We start from the raw sequence: 19,900 nt of genomic DNA, 5'->3' as shown, positions 1-19,900 counted from the left end.
TCAGGTGAAGTGTTCAAATAAATCTAGGACTATAACCTCCAGTCGTGTAACTTCTGACTTTGTCCACAGATGCTGCCAGACCTGCTGAGTGTCTCTAGCAATTTCTATTTATGTTTCTATTGTTATGATCCTAGCTGATGGTCAGACCCCAGGATGAAACTTCAGCATCTGCAGTATCCACTTCCACCTCAGGGAGATTACCATCAAGGTATGATGTCACAGACATCCCTCACCAGTTTCATCGAGAACTTGTATATTAGCTGTAGAGAAACTTACACGAGAGTCCATATTTCAGGCATAAACCCTTATCGGGTTCCTGATGACGGGCTTATACCCAAAACATTGATCCTCCTGCTCCTCGGATGTTGCCTGACTTGCTGTGCTTTTCCAGCAACACACTCTTGACTCAAAGGGCTGAATGTCATAAGAAATGTTCCTTTTTCTTACGGCTATACGAAAGCCTATGTTAAAACAGGGAGAATTCCAGCTTTACTAAGTGATATAAGTGATGATTGGTTAACATAATCAAACAAAATAAACTAGGTTACATTTAAGAATGATGAGCATGATTTCAAGTCCCACTGCAGGGGCATCTCTATTTATTGACTTAATTTTCTTTTCTCTCAAATAACTTACACATGACCAACCCCGCCTTCCCTTAATGATAAAGCTAAGTGAAGATTCAAGGCATACAATACATCCCACCAAGATTGAAACTACGAGGAGCAGTGTTCATATCAGCTGTGGCTTTCTGTGCAGCCCTCCTGCTCTCAGAGGAAGGAAGAGTGGGTCCAAGTGCTGCTCCAGAGTCTAGCACACAGTATCTAGATCTCAATACTAGACTGATGTCATACCACACTGTTGAACATTCAGCTGTCCAAATCAACCTTCAAATTAATCACCTACCTGCCCTTTCAAGTGAATATAAAAGATCTCACAGCACATTTTGGACAATGGTGGGAGAAAAGACATTTTGTCAAAGTTTTACAAACTGTTGTCGTCGGGATTATTTGCAGGATTACCAATTCAAGGGGAAACCAACATTTAGACTGCATGAAAGGAGAGTGATGGTTGGTTAGTAATTGTTTGCCCTCTCAAAAAATATTAGAATCTTCAACAAAATGTGTTTTTTTCAGCAATACTCAAGTTCAATACGACCTAATGGCTGTCAGGGAAAGAGGGTTCTCCCCAGTGTCATAGCTCTGGATATCTGATCCTCTGTCAATATTATGATAACAGACCATCTGGTAGTTTTAATATCTTCCCTTACATTGAAATAATGATCACATTCCTGAAATACCCATGTGGATTGTGACATCTCGAGGTCACAAAACTGCTTGAGAGATAATTTTCAGAAAAGTCTCCCTTTCTTGCTATGGGATCTTTCACTTCCACCTGAGAGGGCAGGCAAACTTACTGACACCCAAAAAAAAAGCACCTCCGATAGTGCAGCACCTTATCAGTACTGCACTAGGAAAACTGGCTGAGATATTGCAGACTCTCTTGATTGGGGGCTAGATTTGCAGGAAAGAATGTCTTCAGCTGAATCAAGACAAGCAGTTGAATGACACCTTTACTAACACCTTCCACCCAACCTCAAATTTGCCTGGACCATCTCAGACTCCTCCCTCCCCTTCCTAGACCTCTCCATTTCTATCTCGGACGACCGACTCATTATGGATGCTTACTATAAACCGACTGACTCCCACAGCTACCGAGATTACACCTCCTCCCACCTCCCACCCTGCCCCCTGTAAAAATGCCATCCCATATTCCCAATTCCTTCGTCTTCGCCGCATCTGCTCCCAGGAGGACCAATTCCAAGACCAAACAACCCAGATAGCCTCCTTCTTCAAATGCCGCAATTTCCCCTCAGATGTGGTTGACGATGCTCTCCACCGCATCTCCTCCACTTTCTGCTGCTCCGCCCTAGAACCCTGCACCTCCAATCACCATCATGACAGAACCCCACTGGTCCTCACCTACCACCCCACCAACCTCCAGATACATCGCATCAGCCTTCGTCATTTCCGCCACCTCCAAACAGACCCAACCCCGATCAGCATTCCGGAAAGACCACTCCCTCCGCAACTCCCTCGTCAGGTCCACATCCCCCACCAACCCAGACTCCACACCCGGCACCTTCCCCTTCAACCGCAAGAAATGCAAAACTTGCACCCACACCTCCCCCCTCACTTCCCTCCAAGGCCCCAAGGGATCCTTCCATATATGTCAGAAATTCACCTGGGCCTCCACACACATCATTTACTGCATCTGCTGCACCCGATGTGGCCTCACATACATTGGGGAGAAGGCCGCCTACTTGCAGAGACGTTTCAGAGAACACCTTTGGGACACCCGCACGAACCAACCCAATCATCCCGTGGCTCAACACTTTAACTCCCCCTCCCACTCCGCCATGGACATGCAGGTCTTTGGCCTCCTCCATCGCCAGACCATGGCAACACGACACCTGGTGGAAGAGCACCTCATCTTCTACCGAGGAACCCTCCAGCCTCAAGGGATGAATGCAGATTTCTCCAGCTTTCTCATTTTCCCTCCCCCCACCTTTTCTCAGTCCCAATTCTCAGACTCAGCACCGCCTTCTTGACCTGCAATCTTTTTCCCGACCTCTCCGCCCCCATCCCCTCTCCGGCCTATCACCCTCACCTTAACCTCCTTCCACCTTCGTATTCCCAATGCCCTTCCCCCAACTCCCTCCTCACTACCTTTTATCTTAGCCTGCTTGGCCTCCCCATTCCTGAAGAATGGTCTATGCCCGAAATGTCAATTCTCCTGTTCCTTTGATGCTGCCTGACCTGCTGCGCTTTTCCAGCAACACATTTTTAAGCTCTGCTCTCCAGCATCTGCAGTCCTCACTTTCTCCTCCCTGAATGGATAGATGCTAGCCAAGAGTTATCTGTTTTGGCATGTACACCACCTGCCATCACATTGATCATACAGAGCATCAGATGGATAAAAACAATGAATTACAGCATTAAAAATGAAATATGTTTAAAATTCTCTAACACAGTGACAGAACGTACCTTTCAATAATCAAATAATGGCAGAATGTGATTTTCAACTGGCATAAAGTGTTCAATAATTTAATCAAACAGAACAGTGTGTTATTTGGAGTGGAGATGAAATAATGAATGTTTTGCAATATTCCATCCTGCCAGGTGTACACATTATTCTGTTGCCCTTCAGACAGCCTGTCCTCTCATACAGCTCTGGTCACAACCATCAAACCTTCATAGTGTCAGCTTTCAGATTATGAATCATTTTATCAACCTCTGCCTTTGACTTAATTTTCCAGTAACTTCCTGGAAATTCTAGTTTAATATCTTCAATTTTCTTTATTTTATTGTCTTGCTCAAGGATTTCTTTTGAAAGTCTTTTTTTGTTCTTTCAGTCTGTTTCATCCACTCAAATGTATTCTTTATTCCTGCAATAGCTCTTCCTCTGGTCTTTTCTCCCCTTCTCTCCTGACAGGGCTGATTAAACTATCTTGCATTGCAGATCTATAGCTAAGTTTAGATCAGAGTGGTGCTGAAAAAGCACAGCAGGTCTGGCAGCATCCGAGGAGCAGGAAAATCAACGTTTCGGGCAGAAGCCCTTCATCAGGAATAGAGGCCGGAAGGTTCCAGGGTGGAGATGCTTTTCCAGCACCACTCTGATCTAAACTCTGATTTCCAGCATCTGCACTCCTCACTTTTGCCTAGTTCTACAGCTAACACAATTGTTCTAGTACCTCATTCAAAGTGTGACAATAGTTGGGGGGAAGATTACCAGTGGCACAATGGCTCAGTGGTTAGCACTGCTGTCTCACAGCACCAGGCTCCCAGGTTTGATTCCAGCCTTGGGTGACTGTCTGTGTGGAGTTGGCACATTCTCCCTGTCTCTGCATGGGTTTCCTTCTACAGTCACAAAGATGTGCAGGTTAGGGTGAATTGGCTGTGCTAAAATGCCCATAGTGTGAGGTGCATTAAACAGAGGGAAATGGTTCTGGTAGGCTACTCTTCAGAGGGTCAGTGTGGACTTGCTGGGTTGAAGGGCCTGTTTCCACGCTGTAGGGAATCTAATTTATCACATGTAAACATTTTCCGAACAGGACTAGTGCTTTTGATTCTTCAGCAAGGATAGTCCTGGAGTGGGGTGAATGCAAATTCATCAGAAAACTACTGAGGACTTTGAGGGTTAATTTGTGAGGACAGGCACACAGGGCAGAATTGTATTATCTTGACTGCAGAAGATGAAAGGGTAACTTTATTGAAGTGTTTAATCTATTTAAAGAAAATAGTTGGGGTTTCAAGATAAACTGTTTTCTCTCATGGTGGAAAGGGAATGCAACGATAAAATTAAATCAAAATCATTCAGAAGTGGTCACTGAAAGCTCTCCTTCCTTCACAAATGAAAAGAAATGCAAATCTGGAATTCACTTCCTCAGAAAGCTGTGCCTGATTGTCAATTGAAATTTCCAAAACAAAGAATGACAAACTGTTGTTCGGCTGAGGTCGCACGGGACAATGGATAAAGGCAAGTCGATACAGTTCGAATACAGATCGATCGAGTTCTGACTGAATGGGACAACAGGCTGGAGGGAAAGAATGACCTCCCTCTGTTTTGATGTTCCTATCTCTCAAATGCAGAAGCAATTTACTAGAACTGGTTTCAGGAGAGAGAAACTTCAGCTATGAAGATCGGTTGAAAATGTTGGGAGTGTACTCTCCAGACAGAACAGGGCTGAAAGAAGATCTGATAGAGGCAGCTGGACAGAATAGAAAGGCTGAAACTGTTTCTGCTTGTTAAAGAAACAAGAATAAGAGGAAGGGAGTGTCAATCGAATTGAAACATTAACTCTGAATTCTCCCCACAGATGCTGTCAGACCTGCTGAGCTTTTCCAGCAATTTCTGATTTACAGTATCTGCAGTACTTCCCAGTTTTTATTTAAGAATGACAGGGCAAAGATTTAAAGTAGTGTACAAACCAAGCATGGGGGACGTGAGATTAAAAAAAACATTTTCACACAGTGGTTGTTCCGGTTTGAATCTCACTGTCTGGAAATGTGGTCGAGACAGGTTCAATTCAGGAAGGTCTGGGCTGGATTCCTGGATAGAAGTGATGTGCAGGGATACGGAGAAAAGGCAGGAGATTAGCCCCAGATAATAGAGCTGGTACAGACACGATGGACTGAATGGTCTTCTCCTGCACTGAAATAATTCTGTCATTCTGAAACTTCCCTTGATGCAGTGACAGGTTAACTTTTTATTTACAATTTGTTTCCTTAATGGGATCAATTGCAGCAATGCCTAGTGTAACCACAAGATCTGCCTGAATCCTGTAGCATTTCCCTACAGGGCCTGAAAGGGCACCAAGTCATAAAACAACAGTGCAGACATGATTTTCTTGTTCATATGTGTCACAACTATTAATTGTTATGCAGCATTAATTTGTTAATTAAAATGATGAATGCTCTATTTGAAAAGGTGTGCCATCCTACAGAAACAGTATTCACATGGGAAAAAGCAAATCAGATAAACACACTAATCTTCTTGCAAGGGTAGGAATGGGCTCTGAAAAATCTAATTGATTGTGTGGTACATCAAAGTAAAACTAAAGCTGGAATACAACAGGGTCTGTGGAATTCCAGCCAGCTGTCTCTGGGAAGAGCACATTGCTGCCAGTTTGATCACTACTGCATTGGTGAGTTCAAGATAAGTGATGTGCAAATGAAGCAAGGATAATGTGAGAGAGAAACCCTTTTCTCAGAGCATGTCGTGAGGGTATGGAATGGACTGTCTGGAAAGGTGATGGAGGCTGTTTTAACTGAGGTATTCAAGAGGGCATTGCATCATTATTTGGACTGAGATAGTGTGCAGGGATGTATGGAAAATGCAAGAGACTCACATGAGAGAATAAAGATGTTGCAGATGTAATAATTCAGTGCGTCTGTGATATTGCCCCTTCCTTGAGTATTGATGGGTCAAAATTATGGGATTCCATTCCCTCTCCCCCATCTCTCACCTCTTCCCCTTGGCTCCTCCAACTACAACAAACACTGAGGGTACCTTTAATTCATGACTGCAGCAGTTCAAGACCACGGTTCAAGAGGAGGTGATGATCCAGTGGTATTACCCCGATACTATCAATCCAGAGACCCTGGTAATGATCAGTGAACCCAAGTTTGAATTCTGCCAAGGCAGATGGTGGAATTTGAATTCAATAAGTAGGGGGAATTCAGAGTTTAATGAAACCATTATGAATTGTCAGGGGAAACCCATCTGGGTCACTCCTGTCCTTTAGTCAAGGAAACTGCCATCCTAAGTTAATCTATAAGACCACAAGACATAGGAGTGGAAGTAAGGCCATTCAGCCCATCGGGTCCACTGCGCCATTCAATCATGGCTGATGGGCGTTTCAACTCCACTGACCCGCATTCTCCCCGTAGCCCTTAATTCCTTGTGACATCAAGAATTTATCAATCTCTGCTTTGAAGACATTTAGCATTCCGGCCTCCACTGCACTCCACGGCAATGAATTCCACAGGCCCACCACTCTCTGGCTGAAGAAATGTCTCCGCATTTCTGTTCTGAATTTACCCCCTCTAATTCTAAGTCTATGTCCACGGGTCCTAGTCTCCTCGCTTAACGGAAACAATTTCCTAGCGTCCACCCTTTCCAAGCCATGTATTATCTTGTAAGTTTCTATTAGATCTCCCCTTAATCTTCTAAACTCCAATGAATACAATCCCAGGATACTCAGCCGTTCCTCATATGTTAGACCTACCATTCCTGGGATTATCCATGTGAATCTCCGCTGGACATGCTCCAATGCCAGTATGTCCTTCCTGAGGTGTGGGGACCAAAACTGGACACAGTACCCCAAATGGGGCCTAACCAGAGCTTTATAAATTCTCAGCAGCACAACAGTGCTTTTATATTCCAACCCTCTTGAGATAAATGACAACATTGCATTCACTTTCTTAATCATGGACTCAACCTTCATGTTTACCTTTAGAGAATCCTCGACTAGCACTCCCAGATCCCTTTGTACTTTGGCTTTATGAATTTTCTCACAGTTTAGAAAGTAGTCCATGCTTGTATTCTTTTTTCCAAAGTGCAAGACCTCGCATTTGCTCACATTGAATTCCATCAGCCATTTCCTGGAACACTCTCCCAAACTGTCTAGATCCTTCTGCAGCCTCCCCACTTCCTCAGTACTACCTGCCTGTCCACCTAACTTCGTGTCATTGGCAACCTTCACTAGAATGCCCCGCGTCCCTTCATCCAGATCATCAATTTATAACGTGAACAGCTGCGGCCCCAACACTGAACCCTGCGGGGCATCACTTGTCACTGGCTGCCATTCCGAAAAAGAACCTTTTATCCCAATTCTCTGCCTTCTGACAGACAGCTAATCCTCAATCCATACCAGTTGCTCACCTCGAACACCATGGGCCCTCACCTTGCTCAGCAGCCTCCCGTGTGGCACCTTATCAAAGGCCTTTTGGAAGTCTAGATAGACTACATCCACTTGGTTTCCCTGATCTAACCTACTTGTCACCTCTTCAAAGAATTCCAACAGGTTTGTCAGGCACGACCTCCACTAACTAAATCCATGTTGATTGTTCTAATCCGACCCTGCTCTTCCAAGAATTTAGAAACCTCATCCTTAATGATGGATTCTAGAATTTTACCAACAACCGAGATTAGGCTAATTGGCCTATAATTTTCCATCTTTTGTCTTGATCCTTTCTTGAACAAGGGGGTTACAACAGCAATCTTCCAATCATCCAGAACTTTCCCTGACTCCAGTGACTTTTGAAAGATCTCAAGCAACACCTCTGCTATATCCTCAGCCACCTCCCTCAGAACTCTAGGATGTAGCCCACCAGGGCCAGGAGATTTATCAATTTTAAGACCTTTTAGCTTTTCCAGCACTTTCTCTTTTGTAATGGCAACCATACTCAACTCAGCCCCCTGACTCCCTTGAATTGTTGCGATATTACTCATGTCTTCCACTGTGAAGACTGACGCAAAGTACTTATTAAGTTCTCCAGGTATTTCCTTATCTCCCATCACTAGGCTTCCAGCATCAGTTTGAAGTGGCTCAATGTCTACTTTTGCCTGTCTTCTGTTTCTTCTGCATTGCAAGAAACTTTTACTATCATTTCTAATATTACTGGCAAGCCTACCTTCATATTTGTTCCTCTCTTTCCTTATTTCTCTCTTTGTTATCCTGTTTTTGTAGCCTTTCCAATCTTCTGATTTCCCAGTGCTCTTAGCCACCTTATAGGATCTCTCTTTTTCTTTACTACATTTGTCAGCCATAACTGTCTAATCCCTCCCCGGATAATCTCTCTTTTCTTGGGGATGAACCCCTGTACAGTGTCCTCAGTTATACCCACAAACGCCTGCCATTTTTGTCGACTGTCTTCCCTGCTAGGCTCTGCTTCCAGTCTATTTTCGTCAACTCCTTTCTCATGCCCTCATAATTACCTTTATTTAACTGTAACACGATTACATCTGATTTTGCCTTCTCTCTTTCAAACTGCAGACTGAACTCTACCATATTATGATCGCTGCTTCCTAAGTGTTTCCTTACTTTAAGATTTTTAAAAAAGTCTGGTCCATAACAAAGCATTAGGTCCAGAATAGCCTGCTCCCTTGTGGACTCCATGACAATCTGTTCCAAAAAGCCATCCTGTAAGAATTCCATGAATTCCCTTTCTTTGGATCCACTGGCAACATTATTTACCCAGTCTACCTGCATATTGAAGTCTCCCATGGTCACCGTGACCTTGCCTTTCTGACATGCCTTCTCTATTTCCCGGTACATGTTGCGCCCCTGGTCCTGACCACTGTTAGAAGGTCTGTACATATCTCCCATTCTGGTTTTTTTGCATTTGTGGTCCCTCAATTCCACCCACACAGACTCCACATCATCTGACGCTACGTCATTCAGTGCCTTAGATTTAATTAATTTTGTTCTTGACTAACAAGGCAGCCCCGCCCCCTCTGCCCACTTCCCTGTCTTTTCGATAAGTTGAAAATCCTTGGATGTTTAACTGCCAGTCCTGACCCCCCTGCAACCACGTCTCTGTGATGCTACCAGATCATAAATCATTCACGATGATCTGTGCCATTAGTTCATCTGCTTTGTTACGAATGCTATGAGCATTCAGGTAAAGTGCCTTAATGCTAACTTTCTTATCATTAAAGATATTGGAAGTCATAAGATTTCCTAAATTATCCTTCCTTCTTGCTGCATTCCCAATCTGCCTCAAGTTTAAATCCACCTGCACACATGCTATCCTGCTGCTTCTCTTTCCATTTAACTCCATACTCCCTGTCGCTTTCACTTTCCTGTCCCCCCAACTCAGAAGTTTAAAGTCCTACCGACCACCCTATTTATCCTCTTCGCTAGATCATTGGTACCTGATCGGTTCAGGTGGAGACCATCCCAACGGTACAGATCCCCCCGGTTCCAAAACTGATGCCAATGCCCCATGAAATGGAATCCCTCTTTCCCACACCAATCCCTTAGCCATGTGTTTATTTCCCTAATTTTCTTATCTGTATGCCAATTGGCACGTGGCTCGGGCAGTAATCCGGAGATTATGACCCTTGAGGACCTGTTCTTCAATTTCCTTCCGAGTGCTTGATAATCCCCAAACAGGTCCTCCACCCTGGCTTTGCTTATGTTGTTAGTCCCAACGTGGAGCACAACAACTGGATTCTCCCCCTCCCACTCCAATATCCTTTCAAGCCGGTCAGAGATGTCCTGCACCCTGGCAACGGACAAGCAACAACATGCGAGACTCCCGATCCGGCTTGCAAAGGATACTATCTGTCCCCCTAATTATAGAATCCCCTATAATGACTACTTGTCTTTTTGCTACCCCCTCTTGAATGGCCTTCTGCACCATGGTGCCATGGTCAGCTGGCTCATCCTGTCCACAGCCCTTTTCCTCATCCGAATAGGGAGCCAGAATCTCATACCTGTTGTACAAGGTCAAGGGCTGAGGCCCCTGCACTCCTGAACTCAGGTTCCCCCTACCTGCCTCACTTACAGTCACACTCTGATGTCCCTGATCACTAACTGAATGTGAATTACTAAATCTCCCAGTGTGACTGCCTCCTGAAACAAAGCGTCCAGGTAACTCTCCCCCTCCCGGATGTGCCGCAGTGTTTGAAGCTCAGACTCCAGATCAACTCTGATGCGGAGTTCTTCCAGCAACCAACACTTGCTGCTGAAGTGGTCACTGCCATTCACAATGGGATCAGCCAGCTCCCACATCATACAGCTACAGCACATCACTTGCCCAGCCATCTCGGCGGTGTGTTTTTTTTTCCCTCACAGAAGGAGCGGGAGCAGCAGGGGGAAGTGACGATGACCGGAGCGGGAGCAGCAGGGGGATGTAACGATGACCAGAGAGGGAGCAGCAGGGGGAAGTGACAATGACCAGAGAGGGAGCCGCAGCGGGAAGTGACGACGACCAGAGAGGGAGCAGCAGGGGGAAGTGACGACGACCAGAGAGGGAGCAGCAGGGGGAAGTGACGACGACCAGAGAGGGAGCAGCAGGGGGAAGTGACGACGGCCAGAGAGGGAGCCGCAGGGGGAAGTGACGACGACCAGAGGGGGATCAGCAGGGGGAAGTGACGACGACCAGAGAGGGAGCAGCAGGGGGAAGTGACGACGACCAGAGAGGGAGCAGCAGGGGGAAGTGACAAAGACCAGAGAGGGAGCAGCGGGGGGAAGTGACGACGACCAGAGAGGGAGCAGCAGGGGGAAGTGACAAAGACCAGAGAGGGAGCAGCAGGGGGAAGTGACGATGACCAGAGGGGCAGCCGGGAAGGAAAGCAGTGAGTATATAAATCAGGAAGGCGCCTCTGGTCGTCGTCACTTCCCCCTGCTGCTCCCGCTCCTTCTGTGAGGGGGAAAAAAAACACACCGCTGCCCGCTACCGGTAAATAATTTTAAAACAATCTGTCTTACCTTAGCTGCCATCTTCTGGGTTCGTTTAACCTCAGCTGCTGCTAGCATTCAAATTGACCATTGGCGTCGAAGGGTGAGTATTTATACTCACTGCTTTCCTTCCCGGCTGCCCCTCTGGGCGTCGTCACTTCCCCCTGCTGCTCCTGATCCTTCTGTGAGGGGGAAAAAAAACTGGACCTGCTGAGTTTCTCCAGCATGTTTGAGGAACACATTAACTTCTTTTTCACTAAGATTTTGACCATTTGATGAGATGCTTCTGCTGCTCGCCTCCCTTCCATCTGTCCACAGAACCAAATCATAAGACCATACGACATAGGAGCGACGTAAGGCCATTCGGCCCATCGAGTCCACTCCGCCATTCAATCATGGCTGATGGGCATTTCAACTCCACTCCAACCTGCAATCAAAGTTCCTGCTGCCTTACCCCATACTGCTCCGGCTCTGTTCGTCGTCACTTCCCCCTACTGCTCTGGCTCTGTTCGTCGTCACTTCCCCCTGCTGCTCCCCCTCTGACCGTCGTCACATCCCCCTGCTGCTCCCCCTCTGGTCGTCGTCACTTCCCCCTGCTGCTCCCTCTCTGGTCATCCTGACTTCCCCCTGCTGCTCCCGCTCTGGTCGTCGTCACTTTCCCCTGCTGCTCCCGCTCTGGTCGTCGTCACTTCCTCCTGCTGCTCCGGCTCTGGTCGTCATCACTTCCCCCTGCTGCTCCCCCTCTGGTCGTCGTCACTTCCCCCTGCTGCTCCCCCTCTGGTCGTCATCACTTCCCCCTGCTGCTCCCCCTCTGGTCGTCATCACTTCCCCCTGCTGCTCCCCCTCTGGTCGTCGTCACTTCCCCCTGCTGCTCCCGCTCTGGTCTTTGTCACTTCCCCCTGCTGCTCCCTCTCTGGTCATCGTCACTTCCCCCTGCTGCTCCCTCTCTGGTCGTCGTCACTTCCCCCTGCTGCTCCCCCTCTGGTCGTCATCACTTCCCCCTGCTGCTCCCCCTCTGGTCGTCGTCACTTTCCCCTGCTGCTCCCGCTCTGGTCTTTGTCACTTACCCCTGCTGCTCCCTCTCTGGTCGTCGTCACTTCCCCCTGCTGCTCCCTCTCTGGTCTTTGTCACTTCCCCCTGCTGCTCCCGCTCTGGTCATCGTCACTTCCCCCTGCTGCTCCCTCTCTGGTCTTTGTCACTTCCCCCTGCTGATCCCGCTCTGGTCATCGTCACATCCCCCTGCTGCTCCCGCTCTGGTCGTCGTCACTTCCCCCTGCTGCTCCCGCTCTGGTCATCGTCACATCCCCCTGCTGCTCCCGCTCTGGTCGTCATCACTTCCCCCTGCTGCTCCCTCTCTGGTCGTCGTCACTTCCCCCTGCTGCTCCCTCTCTGGTCGTCGTCACTTCCCCCTGCTGCTCCCTCTCTGGTCGTCGTCACTTCCCCCTGCTGCTCCCGCTCCTTCTGTGAGGGAAAAAGAAACACACCGCAGAGATGGCTGGGCAAGTGATGTACTGTAGCAGTATGATGTGGGAGCTGGCTGATCCCATTGTGAATGGCAGTAACCACTTCTGCAGCAAGTGTTGGTTGCAGGAAGAACTCTGCATCAGAGTTGATCTGGAGTCTGAGCTTCAAACACTGCGGCACATCCGGGAGGGGGAGAGTTACCTGGACGCTTTGTTTCAGGAGGCAGTCACACCTGGGAGATTAAGTAATTCACATTCAGTTAGTGATCAGGGACATCAGAGTGTGACTGTAAGTGAGGCAGGTAGGGGGAACCTGAGTTCAGGAGTGCAGGGGCCTCAGCCCTTGACCTTGTCCAACAGGAATGAGATTCTTGCTCCCTATACAGATGAGGAAAAGGGCTGTGGACAGGATGAGCGAGCTGACAGTACTTCTGTCCTGTCTCATGTGGTGACACTCCTGTGTCTCACCCGTGACACTTACCTCTATCCAAATCCCACATCACCACTGATCAGCCACTTCCTTATTGGTTCCTGTCTTGCCAAAATCTCCACCATTCTTTATTCAGTTATTGTTCCCTTTCTTCTTCAAATCTGCTATAATTACACCTGCCTTCAAGAAAAAAAACACTTCATTACACCTGCCTTACAAACTAGCACCCTGACTCCAAAATCTTTTCTCTCCAAAGTCTCGGCATCTCCTGAATCCATCTTTCAGGCATATCTACCTCAACAAGGGATTTTCTTAATTGGAAAGCTAAGTAGGTTGAGATTGTATTTATTGGAATTTAGAAAAATGAGATGAGACTTTATTGAAATTTATAACATTCTTCATATTCAGTATAAGAGAATGTCACAGGGTAGATGCAGAATGGTTGTTTCCCTCTGTCAGAGAGTCTAGGACCAGTGGACATCATCTCAGAGTAGGGGACCACCCATTTAAAACAGAGATGAAGAGGAATTTCTTCTCTCAGGGGATAGTGAACTCTTCACAATCGAAGGCTGTCAAGTCTGGTTATTAAAATACAATCAAGGCGAAGATAGATTTTTTTAAGCAGTAAGGGAAATCAAGGGTTATGGTATAAGGAAGGAACTTGGAGTTGAGGATTATCAGATCCTCCATTGAATAGTGGAGCAGATTCAATGGGTTTACTTTTATTCTTACATCTTGTGTTCTTAAATGTTTGTGATTTTTAAATAGAAAGGTCACTGAATTGGTTGTATCTCCGGCCTGATCCCTTTCATAATTATTGGAATTTTATTTCTACAAGAACCATCTGTAAGTTTTCAAACACTGCCAGTTACTGACAGGCACCTGTGGTTACTGAAATATTCTGTCTCCAACAAGGATAAGGATCGTATTTATATGAATGACCTTAATTGTTTCGGACATCGCTAAGCTGCTTCACAATTCCATTCAGAGTTTAAATTGTCGCATTCCTCCAGTCAGGAACCAATGATATATTCTGACAATGTTAGGGTACTGCTGAAAGCCCTTTTATAGGGAGACCTTTTGATGATGAGTCTTTATTTCTGCACACTCATCTTTCCTTTCTGTACTTGCCCTAATGACACTAACTTTTCCCACAAAGCTCTATCACTTTTACATTTCAAATCTCCTACCTTCTGTGATATCACAGACATAGTTCTGTTCTCCCCTCAGATGGATGCGAGACAAAGTGATGACAAACAGTGCAGGTTCAAGGCCCAGCACTGGCTGAGATTACCATGATATTTCCATCTTCTTCAACCTCTCCCCTTGCCTGAGACATTGTTACTGTCATGTTAAACCATCATTAGGCATCTCTCTCTCTGTAATGAGCGAGTAGCCCTATGGTCCTCTAGGACAATGGTGACCTTACATTTACATCCTTGCCTCTTCACTTGCTTAAATCCTGTGACATTTTTTAACCTTTCTGATGTTGGTGAAATGGTAATTCTGTACCTCTCCTCACAGGCACTGCCTGAACTGCTGCGTATTTGCAGCATATTCGGTTTCTATTGGAGTGACTGCCAAGTTGCATCGAGCTAATGTCCTCTCTCCCCTCACTGCCCGACCCCACTATCATTCCCAGGTGAAGAAATTGTCAGCTTCTTAATGGTTCATTTTTCCAACAATGCCCTTGCTCAAAAAACCGACCATTCCTTTGAGAACATTGAAAGAGGGTGGAGGGGTGCTATTCAACTATACTAGACGTCATGACCATGGCAAATTCTGACCTCAGCTAATGATCTCCAATCCTATTCCTCCCACACCTCACTCTGAAACATACCACACACACACACACACACACACAAACACACAAATCCTTCTGACAGAGAGAATAAATTGTGATCAACTTCCAGAATCCTAATCAATGACCCCCTTTCTCATCCTAACTTCAAATTGCCAAGGTGCTGGGACAAGCGAGAGGGCGGGTCATATCTTTGGGTACCTACTGAACAGGTCAGAACAAAGGAATAGGGTACTGCAGTTCTATCCCAGCTCACTCCAGTCTGCTCTGCAGCCAATACAGCACAGTTGAAGGCACTGGTAATATGTGAGGCTGCTTGTGCATGGGAAGATCCTGCAGACACTATTGAGATGGTGGGTTAGTAATGCTGATTGTGAGGAAGGGAGATAAGAATTGGACAGGACGCTGCCCTCCTCATGCCCAGTTAATCTTTCCTTCCAAGGAGAGAGTGGGCAGTTTATCCTCAGTCTCCTCCGAGAGGGACCAGCGACGGAGCACGGAGTATTTCCGCAGCACCGCACTGGGATCTGTCAGCCAAGCCGAATGTAACAGGAATATGGGAGCGAGTGGGTGTGGGTGTGTGTGTTGGGGAAGGGGGTGGGGGGGAGTGGTGTGAAACTAATCTGTCACTTCGCAACATTTTCAAAACTTTCACCTCGGAAATCAGAGATACTAAGGACACCGAACAGTGACCTATAGAGAGATGTTCGATGTTGAATATAAATATCCCAGAGGAATGGTAAATCCAGAATAAACAGTTACCATCTGAACCACCCCTGATGGCACAACGTACCAATGGGAGATGGGGCATTGACTAAGGCATCTAGAGTTTGAGATAATCCACGCAGGAAGAAATAAATTTTATTTTTTGTTGTGATGTCCTCGTTGAAAGGGACCGGATTGGTGGTGGGGGGGTGTGGGGGGTGGGGAAGAAAGATTGAAAACTGGAGGGACTAACTGTGTCGCCCTTTCAGAGAGCCGTCCCTGGTACCATGGGCCGAACGGTCTCCGTCCGTACAGTGTCTTGGAAAACTCAAAGAGAGGAATATCCCACCCCCAGTGACCGCGGCAGGTCTGACACTGAGGGGGACACCGGGCGGTGGGGAAAGAGGGCAGTGTTTATTTTCTGTCGGCTGCTGATCTGTTGCAGGGACAGAGACCTCTCAAGAGTCCCTCCCCAATTCCAGTCTAATGTAGCCTCAATCTCTGCTCATAAATCACCATCCCCATATCTGACCAGCTCCTTCTCTCTCTGTCACACACACACACACACACATACATTTCAGACACAGTCTGGAAATCATAAAGATGGTTCGAATCAATTGGGGGCAATCTCAAAGACTATCCCACGGGGGCTCCTACAAGCTGACGCGAGGTTAATATGTACCTGTCAACTCCCTACCCAGTCTAACTCTTCCACTGTCGAGATAGGGCCGGAGGAGGGGGTTTGGCAGGACAATGGGGGTGGGCAGGAGGAGGGGGTCTGGTCAATACCTTTGCAGGAGGTTCCCCTTTGGTTATAGATTACATCAACTACTTGTACTGAGAGAGCAGCTCGTAAAAATCTGCCCCATTCTATTATACCCGAAAGCAAAACAAAACCTAAGCCTGCTTTCTGAGAGTCTGGATTGAATTACCAAGGTTGGAGTTGAGACTTGCTGGGGATGCAGGCACATTCCTATTTACGTGAAGAACTAGCAAAAATTCTTTCGCTGACAACTTCTCAGCTCCCCCTACACAGACACACACACACAGACAGAAACACAGGTACAGACACACGCACACAGACACATACACACAGACAGACACACAGGTACAGACACACGCACACAGACACATAGACACACACACACACACAGACACACAGGTACAGACAAACACAGACACAGGTACAGACACACGCACACAGACACATAGACACACAGGTACAGACACACGCACACAGACACATAGACACACACAGACAGGCACACAGGTACATACAAACACAGACAGACACATACACACAGACAGACACACAGGTTCAGACAAACACAGACACAGACACACACAGACAGACACATAGACACACGCAGACAGGCACACAGGTACATACAAACACAGACAGACACATACACACAGACACATAGACACACAGGTACAGACAAACACAGACAGACACATACACACAGACACATAGACACACAGGTACAGACAAACACAGATACAGACACGCACAGACAGACACAGATACAGACGCACACAGACACAGGTACAGACACACGCACACAGACACATACACACAGACACACAGGTACAGACACACGCACACAGACACATAGACACACACAGACAGGCGCGCGCGCGCGCAGACGGACAGAGGCGCGCGCACAGACACTCACCGAATTCTGATCAAATAAATCTAACCTAAAGTCGCCATAGTTTTACCAGACAATGGGGCTGCTCTCTCATTCAATACAAACAGTTGGTGGTTTAACCTGAGTCACCAGTCTCTGATGTTAACCTATCGTTTGGGGTTTTGTTTTCGCAGACTCGAGGATCCTGCAGTTTATCTCTCACCCGAAGTCATTTTCACATTCAAAGCTCCCTTTCTTTCTATTTTTTTACATTCATTCCCAAAGCAACAACCTCTGAACCAGCTCCCTTCTCTCTGTCCCCACTGAAACAGCTGAAAAACACTTCGATGACCCATTGTAACTTTTTGCAAGATTGCAATGAAATTCGGTCACGCAGCCCAACGTAGGAAATAACTGGGAGATTTTGAACACCTACGCTGTTCTGCTCGCAGTTAAAATCGAAACCTGGGTCTTTAATTTCACTCTCGTTGTCTCAAGGCACAAGCTCAAACTCAAGTCACAGATATTTTGCTCCAACTTTCTATTTCAAACAACGAACATACAAAAGAAATAACATTTCGTAGTGGTTAGCTTTTCTACGTCGGTAGCAATCGACGTTATATTTCACTGACTGATATTAGAAAACAAAAACTTTTTTCAGTTGAGAAGTTTTTAAAAGACTTTAAGAATCGAAGTCTCCGGCTTAGATTCTGAGCTGGTATTACACCGCCACCCCGCGGCTGGACTGAGGATCTGCATCCAGTCAGGTCCCAGGAACCAGGAGGGACTCAGAGGGAGGGAGTGCGTTCAGATTCCTTAGACTACACGTGGGGGAGCAGCCAGGTCTGTAATCTCTCCACTTATGTCGTACAGTGAAAACAATAGCCAGTGTATTTAAACACAACGCAGTCCCTGTATTAAATACGTCAAGCAGCCGAGCAGTGATTAGATTTAAATGGGGTCTCCGATAATGAATTATATTGCAAACAAAATCCAAAGTCGTTAAAAGTTTTTAAAGTTCAAATTTGTGAGTTTTCTTTCTGGATTGTTGAACCGCAGATTGGAGTTGAGCTAGATAACCGTCATGAGAAGTCGTTATTTTAAAACCAAACTTATTTCTAACTTCTCGTGATTACAGGTAACTTTTATAAACTGGGAGACAATCCCTTTGCGGATTGACAGGGTTTGTGTCTGTCTCTTTGTGCTTGTTTCTTTTTGTGTTCATATCTGTGTGATTGTGTGTCTGCTTCTGTCTGTGTGTGTGTGTGCGTGTGTTTAAGTGTGTTTTGAGAAAGAGTGCATACAAAACAGGGGACTATGTGACGAATCTCCCTTATCACTTGCCACCCCCTGTCTCAGGAGTAGCCCCCTCTCTCTCTCTCAGCCTCCCCAATCTGCCCCACACCGGCAGCTCAGTCGTGCAGCTGCTTCAGCCAAGGATCAGTGCTGGGACTTTGTCCGCTGAGAATGAACAAGATCCTGTAGTTGTTCTTTTGTTGTTGCTAATTCACACACACAAAAAAACTCTCTCGGGATAACTCGAAAGTATCTCAATGAGTTCCTACTGTGCCCGGTCCAAAGTGGAAGCAAGTCGCGCGCTCCAAATAGAAAAGACAAGTATCAGGTCGTTGAAACTAAAACCCCACAGTTAGCACAAGGTGAATTATTGCAGTGAATCGCCGGCCCCCACCAATTGTATCTCAACTCAGGCAATACACTGAGAGTTTAGACAAAACATTCATTCTAATACAGCCACTCTTCATTTAAAATTCCCATCTACATATGTACATCACGAAATGCATTCAAATGTATAAATAAAGCTCTTCACGTTAGGAGTGAAATCTTATTAGAAAAAAAATCGCTGAAACCGTGTAGTGAAAGAACAGACAGCAAACCTGTGCAGACAGGGAACTCCTGGAGACGGAGGTTAGCGCACACAGACGGGGATTGAGTTGGGGAATTTAGGGAAGTCCTTTTTGCCGGATTGACTCTCAGTCTGCAGTCTCTCTCTCTCTCTCTGTGTGTCTCCCTCTGTGTCTGTCTGGAATGGGACGATCGTATGTCGGAAAACCCAGCTTAATACTGACCTATTCTATAGCCTATGCAACAGCGAAAAAAAAAATGCCGCTTTCGTAAACCATTACGAAACGAGATTTAAGAGGGAGGGGGTAAACGTGAAGAGGGAAAAAGAGTGTCATAGTGGGATCATGCAATATCTGATTTGAATAAAGGCAGCCAACATTTCGCATACTTGTCTAACGTAATTACATTCCATTGCTAAGGCCATCATCATCTTCATACAATATTCCTCAAGCCAAGTCTGAGAGTTCCAGACACACAGTTGAGAGTTTAACAGTGAATCGTACAGAAACGATTGCCCCGGACAGCCTGAAGCTTTACTGAATTTCCAACACCTACTCTCTCATTGCTGCTAAAATTACAATCGACTTATTTACAGTTGGGGAAAAGAGAATCAAGTTTTAAGGCAATCTATTTGGAGATGGAGAAAAGCTTTGGGAGTGGGTCGGGGGTGGGAGAGTGGGGGGGGGTGGAGCAAACTCAAGGACTTTGAGCAAAATTGAGGCTTTGTAATTTTCTCTTTTTTTGCTTCTAATCTGAAATTGCTAGCGAGAGGCTTTCCAAAGGACGGAGTTTGAATTTTTGCAAATTACTGTCACATCTTCTTTTATGATTCATGAGTTTTATTCAGCACCAGCACCACCCCGATTCAAACAGCCCCCTTCCCATATCCCCCTTCCAAAAGTAATAGGAGAATGATTCTCCATCCCCTCCCCGCTACTCCTTATTTCTCATTCACTCGTTGAAATTAAGGAAGTTATATCTATATCAGGGGGAATCGGACCTGGTCTTGCCTGTGCTCTGTTACCGCCTTCAGAC

General features: G+C 46.3%; 1 long non-coding RNA gene across 1 annotated transcript in view; it reads right to left on the bottom strand.

The window, feature by feature from the left end:
- Positions 1-19,139, bottom strand: part of LOC140482576 (uncharacterized) — a 46,822-nt gene extending 27,683 nt beyond the window's left edge. Inside the window, exons 1-3 of the long non-coding RNA XR_011961746.1 lie at positions 18,898-19,139; positions 12,917-13,045; positions 11,003-11,154 (exon numbers count right to left, since the gene is read on the bottom strand). This is a non-coding gene — a long non-coding RNA (uncharacterized lncRNA). The remainder of the gene's footprint in view (positions 1-11,002; positions 11,155-12,916; positions 13,046-18,897) is intronic.
- Positions 19,140-19,900: the final 761 nt, after the last annotated feature.

The sequence above is a fragment of the Chiloscyllium punctatum genome, chromosome 11, assembly GCF_047496795.1.
Source record: "Chiloscyllium punctatum isolate Juve2018m chromosome 11, sChiPun1.3, whole genome shotgun sequence".
NCBI lineage: Eukaryota > Metazoa > Chordata > Chondrichthyes > Orectolobiformes > Hemiscylliidae > Chiloscyllium > Chiloscyllium punctatum.
Note: the sequence above shows the minus strand (reverse complement) of the source record. Positions and strands in the feature narration are given on the sequence as shown.